General features: G+C 40.8%; 1 pseudogene; it reads right to left on the bottom strand.

Annotated features, from left to right (window-relative positions):
• Positions 1-6,170: 6,170 nt before the first annotated feature.
• Positions 6,171-6,852, bottom strand: LOC101594568 (annotated as a pseudogene).
• Positions 6,853-8,613: the final 1,761 nt, after the last annotated feature.

An 8,613-nucleotide genomic window follows, 5' to 3' on the forward strand; every position in this document is an offset into this window, starting at 1 on the left:
GGGCCAGCTCACTTGCACTGGGACAACAGGAAGAATGTAGACTCTTTTGAAGGTGCCTGAGTGCTCAATGAGTGTCCTGTTATTCAAAGTCTGCTTTATTCCCCCCTGGATTAACAAATTGGGACCCTACCTGGTATTGTGGAGTATAAGAAATGCAGGAAAGAGAGGGTCATTGAATTTTCAATGCGGTCTTGTGTTTTGGAAATGGCCATAGGCAATGTGAAGCAGGTTTGCCTGATGCCTACATGGGCACCTGATGGAGCTGTGAGGATGGACTATGAGTTGGAGTGGAGACCCAGTGGAGATGCTGGGATCAAGAGATGGCTGCTAAGGAGAGCCACTGGCTCCAGGTGAAGTTTTCCAGGACTGTGAGTAGCCTAGTTGGAGGGATAGAATTGGAATTCCAGAGACTTGTTTCTGGCTAGAATTATGGGACTTGGAGATTTGTCACTGACTAGAGTTATTGGACTTGGAGCTAAAGAGTTTGATGTTTGCTCTGTTTAAATCTTGTATTGGTTGACTATTTCTTTGCTATGCACAATACCATCTTTTGCAGTATGAGTGTTTATCCTGTGTCATATTCTGTGAGGTTTTGGCAGGATTTTTTGGTATTATGGCTCAGTTAAAAGACCTTTGATTATGGGGATGTTTGAACATAATTGGGATTGATAAAATTATGGGGACTTTTAAAGTTGAATGAATGCATTGTATTTTAAATCATGTATGATTATCAGTTTATGGGGGCCAGGGACAGAATGTGGTGGTTTGATTCAGGTGTTCCCCATAAACTTAGGTGTTCTGAATGCTAGGTTCCCAGTTGATGGAGATTTGGGAATTAACATCTCTTGGAGGCAGTGTATTGCTTGGGGTGGGCTTATAGCCAGTTTCGCCTTGTTAGTATTTGACACACTCTCCTGTTCCTGTTGTCCACCTTATGTTGACCAGGGTGATGTCCATCCTCTGCTCATGCCATCATTTCCCCTTGCCATCAGGAGTTTCCCCTCAAGCCTGTAAGCCAAAGTAAATCATTTTTTTTCCCCCAAAAGCGGCTCTTGGTTGGGTGATTTCTGCCAGCAGTGTGAACCTGATTACAACGGGCATTAAGAGTGACATTGAGGTGATATCTGGCACTCTTGTGAGAACCTGTGGCACTTACTGATCAAGAGGTCAGCAGGGCAGTAGAGTGAGTGGAGTGAAAGTTCCTGGATGTTTGGGCACTGAGCAGAAGGCAGTGTGCTGGTCTAAGTCCAGAAGAGAAAAGGCATTACACAGAGAAACAAATCTTGTGCAATAGCAGGGGAGGATGGGGGTTGGAAGTGTGAGGGGAGTCTGGACAGTTTAGTTTTATATGTTACATTTTAATAATTGTCATTTGTAACTGCATAATGAAATTTGTGAGCGAAAGTTCATTTCTCAAAGAATAATCTCTAACTGATATGCAATGGCTCGGTAGGATTTGGCCAGGTTTTAATTTCAGTTTGAATAAATAATGTAAGATACTAGGCTGGCTGAGATAAAAGGAAATCTTTGTACTTTCATCTCTCCATGATGGAAATAATAACTACTTTATTTCAAAACAAGTTTCCAATTAGTTTCTGTGAAATATTATTATCCTCCCTTCCCAGATATTGTAGCTCATTTTGAAACTTAATTTTGATAATATATAAACATTTTTGAAATTTACTCTGCCGGAATGACAGTTATATTTGGAAGGAAGAAAGCTGCTGGTTCATAACTGTATCACTTAGAATTGTTCTAAATAATAGTAAAAATAAAAGAGAATCAGTCATTTAATGACCTTGTGACCTTGCATGGACTTATCAGCCGAGAGCACACATCTATGCCATATTGTTAAAGTTGCTCTGTGGAGTTACTGATTATTATTATTATTATTATTATTTATTTTGAAGTAGGGTTTTGCTTTAGCCCAGGCTGACCTGGTGGCCTTGAACTCATGGCAATCTTCTTACCTCTGTCCCCCAGGTGTTGGGATTAAAGGGGTGCACCACCATGCCTGGCTTGAATTATTGATTTTTGCTAAAGGACTGGTTATATTTTTCATGTCATTTTTTTCATTTTTTATTTTATTTTTCTCAATTTTTATTAACATTTTCCATGATTATAAAAAATATCCCATGGTAATACCCTCCCTACCCCCCACTTTCCCCTTTGAAATTCCATTCTCCATCATATCCTGTCCACATCTCAATCAATCTCTCTTTTATTTTGATGTCATAGTCTTTTCCTCCTCTTATTTTCATGCCATTTTTATACCATGTAGGGAGGGATGGGATATTGTATGATGAATTAATATATTCACTCAGTCACATAATGAAACATTGACTATATACTGGATGCCAGGCCTTGGGCTTGTATAGCAATTTAGACGATTGTAGCATCTGCTGTTATGGGGATTAGAGTCCAGAGGCGAATGCACACAGTGAATATGATTTTCCTTCCTTACACAGATGCTGAGCTACCATACATGCAATAAAAATACAAGCTCTAACAGCTGGGCATGGTGGCACATGCCTTTAATCCCAGCACTTGGGAGGCAGAGGTAGGAGGATCGCTGTGAGTTCGAGGCCACCCTGAGACTACATAGTGAATTCCAGGTCAGCCTGGGCTAGAGTCAGACCCTACCTCAAAAAACAAAAAACACAAAAATAAAAAAGATACAAGCTCTATGATGATGATAGATTTGGACTGGTCATATTGGATAAAAAGTTTCAACTGAAGTCAGGTATGAATATCCAGGATGCAATATGAGCTGCTTTAACAAATATTCCCAATTGCTACAGCTTTGTTATAGTATGTTTCTTGCTACTATGATAATGCAGCAGTGAGCAGTTCCAGGTTGCTGGGAAGCTCGGCCAGCCCCAACACTTGCCTTCCAAAGCTACTCCTGCGTGTGCTGTATGGAGCTAAGTGGAGAAAGACAGCAAGGGCATTTCAAGAGGCAGCCTGGAAGTTCCACACATCACTGTTGCTCAAGCAGAGCTTAGTTACGTGGTCACATCTAGCCACAGGTAAGCTAGCAGATGGCAGTAGCTGGGTAGCTGTACTATAAAAGGGAGGTGAGAGTGGTTGGAGGAGTCTGCCATGAAAATGAAGGTCAAGTAAAGTTACTAAGGCTGAAGTGAGCAGGGAAAGTGAGAGATTATAGGCCTGGATCAGAGGGAAAGTTCAAGGTGAGCTGGAAAATATGAGGGCAGAGCCAGGCTGTGTCAAGCCTTGATTCAGGGCAAGAAGGTCTGCCTTTATTCTGAGAGCAATGTAAAGCTGCCACAGGTTAAAGCAAGAGAACTCTCCTGTTTTTGAGGACAATGGCCTTTGAAGAGATTGAGTAGAGAGTGAGCTCAAGGGTTTCTCACAATTCACTATGTCAGACACTGTGCTGGATGTTGTGCTAGGTGTTGGAATCAGATCCTGCCTCTGCCTTCCTGGCGTTTGTGTTTCTGTGAGGAAAGGACAAAGGAAGCTCAGGGAGATGGAGGTCCTGTGTGGATTAGCTGTCATGCTGGAAAGCCAGGAGGGAAGTGTCTATGGTACCCTACTTCAAGCTGGGAGAAGCCCTGGTTTTCCCTATACTGCAATTTCTATTTCTTCCAACAACAAGATGGATGTGTTTCCCAATAGCTTATTTTCTCAAGTTGATCCAAAATTCACTTAAAATACCATTAACTGTTAACCATTCTTGAAATATACAAGCCAGTGGCATTTAGTGCACTCATAATGTTGTATAGCCCTGCCGCTATCTAGTTCTATCATACTTCCACTCAGTAGGAAATCCCATGCCTATTAAACAGTTACTATCTGCTCCCTGCTCATGCACAACCTTTGTCAACCACCTCTCTGCTTTTTCTCAATGGATTTAAATATTCTGTATGTTTCATACACAGCAGGTGACCTTCAGTTTCTGAATTCTTTCATTCAGTATGTTTTTTGGGTTCACTTATGTGGCAACATATGTCAGAACTCCATTCCTTTCTACAGATAATAGTCCATGGTATCAGTAGGTTGCATCATGTCTGTTCATTCACTCATTGATAGTGTGGCCTTTAATAGAGACAAAGGCGAAGTGGTGTGGAGATTGGACAAAGCAGGGAGTCAGAGGTTATTTGAGAAATTCTGAGAGTGCCTTGGGGGGAGTCTCTTCTATTTGCCTTACCACTTTGACCCTATAGAATTACAAACCTCTTTTTTAATATTTGTATCTTAAGTCATAGTCTGGACATTATCATCCACTCAAGCTGAACCTATTAATAAACAGTGGTTTGAGTGAAAGGCTGGTCTGGTGAGTGTCTCACTCCCCAGGCACCATCAGCTCATATTTCTATAATTGCAGTGTACTGTTCTCTTTGCATTTCTTCCCTCGGTGCAGAAAGGGAGACCAGTGAGTCTGTGTTTCAGATGAAGGAAATCAGGAACGGGGAGTTTACCTGAGGCTCCTCATCAGTTTTATGGAGGAGCCAGAATCACAACTCTTACCCTTGAGTTTCCAGCCCGTTGCCTAGCTAGCAAACCCCCTTGCCTCTTCCACTGTATGGCAGCTGGGCAAGCACTTAATAATGATAATTCATGATTCTGGTGGAATGGGAAGGCTCAAAGTGTTTCTGGGGAGTTTGTTTTTACATCCTGATGAACTTTACTCTTGTCATGGTCAATACACTATACTCACCAGTTTTGGACAGCAGTGTCTCTTAGTTCACAGTGAGGTATTCTTATCTAAGGGTAGTTCCTCTTTCTCAACTATTCTTTCTGGAGAAGTCCAGTTGATGTTTACAGGTAGTATGCATAAAATGACAAAATCCAAATACAGTGTCTGTCCTGGTATAGCTTCTCTCTTCTGAAAGAAAAGTCACTACCACAACTCACAGGAATAGAACATAATCCAGTAAAAGTTTGAAATTCCTCTAGAAAGTAGCATTTAAAAAAAAAAATCAAAAAAGCTGGGCGTGGTGGCACACGCCTTTAATCCTAGCACTTGGGAGGCAGAGGTAGGAGGATCGCCGTGAGTTTGAGGCCACCCTGAGACTACCTAATGAATTCCAGGTCAGCCTGAACTATAGTGAAACCCTATCTCGAAAAAAACAAAACAAAAAATAAAAATAATAATAATAATAATAAAATTAAAAATAAAAATAAATAAAAATCAAACTTTATTGAACATAGACTTAGATAGATTCTCAAATTCCTTGTGTTTCATGGCTATTCTGTAAACCATCTAGTCATGGCAGTACTTACCATATAAAGATGCTTATCTACTTTTGTTAAGTTTGTATCTTGTTTCAATTTCATATTCATAAACAAATATATTTAAATCTAGGTAAGAGCACTTTTTATCAGATGATTAGTGTATGGTAATGCATGGTATACATACTGCTTAAGCTGATGATAAAGGATCAACTGCTCTGCAGTAATTTTCACATACATGTACAAATTGGAATTTTAGTGAAATTCTAGTAAATCCAGAATGTAAGTCACAGGAAAATACTTTTGTTTTCTACTTTCCAGATGAACAAAAACACACAATGTATCATTTTAAATTGGGTTAAACACACTTTTTTGCATCTTAGCAAGAATGTCATATAACCCTTTTTGAACAAAATGACCAGGATACTAGCAAAGCTATCTTGGGAGGAAGTTTAATATGCATATATATATATATATTTTTTTTTTGATTTTCGAGGTAGGGTCTTACTCCAGCCCAGGCTGACCTGGAATTCACTGTGGAGTCTCAGGGTGGCCTCGAACTCACGGCAATCCTCCTACCTCTGCCTCCCGAGTGCTGGGATTAAAGGCGTGCGCCACCACGCCTGGCTAATATGCATATTTTAAATGCATACTCCAGTAAAAATTGGTGAGCTCACTGCCTTTACTTAGAAGGTGGCTGTGTAAATTGTTAGCTGTCAAAAAAAATTTTTTTTTTTTTTTGTTTTTTCAAGGTAGTGTCTCACTCTGGCCCAGGCTGACGTGGAATTCACTATGTAGTCTCAGGGTGGCCTCAAACTCACGGCAATAGTTCTACCTCTGCCTCCTGAGTGCTAGGATTAAATGTGTGCGCTACCACACCTGGCTTATCTGTCAAATTTTTATGTGCAGTTCAACAAAATTCCCTTACTGGAAACACAAGGTTCCACAACACAGTTCCCTGAAAAACTGAAGTCTCAAAATTCTGTGTCTCCCTTGGCTTGCTTCTCTCTTGGTTCCACCCAGGCTTTATTAATGGTTTACTTCATATCATCGTCTCCATCTTCATAAATTTTCATTACAACATTCATTAATCCCTCACTAGGATCTGTTTCAGTGTCATTCGAGGGCTTTTCTTTCTCTCTGTACTCCTTCTCGACCTGAGTCAAGTAGTCCCATCATATGTTTTCTGCTTTCTTTCTACGTAAGATAACTGTGTCAGTCTTGACTTTTTTGAACTGTCTTCCATAGAGATGGATTTCAAAAGGTTGTTCACAATTATCAAGTAATTCTTCCCATTTATATTCTTCACCAAAAGATCAAGTGATCTCTCTGTAAAATTCACTTGCACTGTGGGAACCTGGTGAACTCCAGTTAAGGTAGTGTAGATTTTCACAAACTTATTTGACTGATCCCATCCATAATGACTGATCCTCCCTGTGTATATATCCTGTTGTAAGGAGGAGCAACCACAGCAGCTGGCTTTTCACTGTCAACGAGTTCTCTTTTCTTCTGTGATTTCTGCTGCATCTTGCTCCTTATTTCTGTCTCATTTTGTTTTTCAACTGTAGGGGCATCACATATTCTTTTTGTAGTAAAGTTTTCTAACAAGATCTTTATGTCTTCTAGGTCTTTATACATCTCCAAAACTGAAGTCATGGTCAGGTGGTCAGGCCTCAGCCGGAAGCTGGGGCTGAGCACTGGAGCAGACAGTAAATGCCACAGGAATGGGTTCACCACAAGCGCCCCAGCCAAAGCACACACAACCTGGAGTGCTTTTATCTGCCCATGTCTACTTTTTAAGCATCCATTCCATTCTTTCATTGATTACTTATGTTGCAAATATTGTGCATCTATATGTTCCAGACACTATAAAAACATAAATCTGCTTATATTTTTGATGATCATTTACTGGATGTATTCCATGTGCTGATGCTGAGGACACCTTGCTAAGGTTGGGAATTCTGTGGTTTTCCTTGTGTTTCTAACAGTCCAGGAAGACAGCAGGCAGCTATATGGATCACGTGAGTGGACAAAGACAGCATGCATATGTGTCTTAAACTGAAAGCACACATGATAGTGAGTGCTTCTTTTGGGTACATTTGACACAGAAAAGCATTCTCAGAAGTGAGGCTTGAACTCTGATAACTAAGTAGACACAAGACAAAGAAGTAAGGAAAGAGGCAGCTACATGTTTAAAGTCCCTATAGTAAACAAGGCCATTTGGAATCCAACTACTATAAGACTAACATAGTTGAAATGAAGTTGGAAAGTAAAAGACAGCTAGACATGTAGGGAGAGGTCAGACTGTGCATGGTATCAGATATTAGGTGCATATACCACACTGGCCTCACTGTAATCCCAGACATGGCTATAGCAAGTAATGCCTTGTCACTTCACACTGACTCTGTGCTGACCTCATACCCAGTGTGTCTGAGGCTTCACCAGTGTCTGGGCCAGGAACCCCAGCAGATCACTGGCTGCTGCTATGTGTAAGAAACCCAGAAGTGCTACTGAGTTAGAGTCCATGGGGCAGCTCTCCACTACTGGTGGATGAAAGTCAGTAGGAGAATGTTTCTTCTCTGGTAGACATTTCTGAGGTGAATTTCCCATTTCTAAGGTGTTCATCAGAACTCCTCACAGGGTTGATGACAGTTTCTCACTCCTTCTCTCGTTTCTTTTGCTCACATTCCTTAATATGTAACCCCTGCTAATTATGGTCACTTACCAAATAAAAGTATGTGCATAGAAGCTTTTTTTGTTTTATTGTTTTGGAGGAAGCCACACAAAGATACCATCACAAAGAGTTTTTCTTAGTTTTGTAAATGATGTAGGGCTGTAGAGATGGCTTAGTGGTTAAGGCACTGTCTGGCAAAGCCAAAGGACATAGTTTTGAATCCCCAGTACACACATAAAGCCAGATACACAAGGTAACACACACATCTGGAGTTCATTTGCAGTGGCTAGAGGCTCTGGTATGCCTGTTCTCTCTTCCTCTCTATCTGCTCCCCTCTCTCAAATAAGTAAATAAATAAAAACATTAAAAAGCAATGGAAAGCAATTGTTTTCAGCAGGATGGTAAAATCAGTACCATGACACTTCAAAGAGATCATTTTGGCTGTAGTGTGAATAGACTGGAGGAAGATAATGGCAGGTCAGGGTAGACAAGGTGGTGAGCTTTGCTAGTCTGGGCAAAAATGTGCGAGAGTTGGGATGGTATAGGACCAGACAAGATGGGAGAAATAGACTTGGGAGATATTTAAGGCCTTTAACTAACAGGATCTGGCAACCTGTTATACATGGAGGGAAAAGCAGAGGAAGGTATCTAGAATAACTCTGAAGCAGTAGACTGCAGCTGGATGGAGTGTGAGCTGAAGGAACCTGGAAGAAGAGGTGAGGGAGAATTAATATCCAATAGAG

This window comes from Jaculus jaculus, chromosome 1 (assembly GCF_020740685.1).
Source record: "Jaculus jaculus isolate mJacJac1 chromosome 1, mJacJac1.mat.Y.cur, whole genome shotgun sequence".
Classification (NCBI taxonomy): Eukaryota; Metazoa; Chordata; class Mammalia; order Rodentia; family Dipodidae; genus Jaculus; species Jaculus jaculus.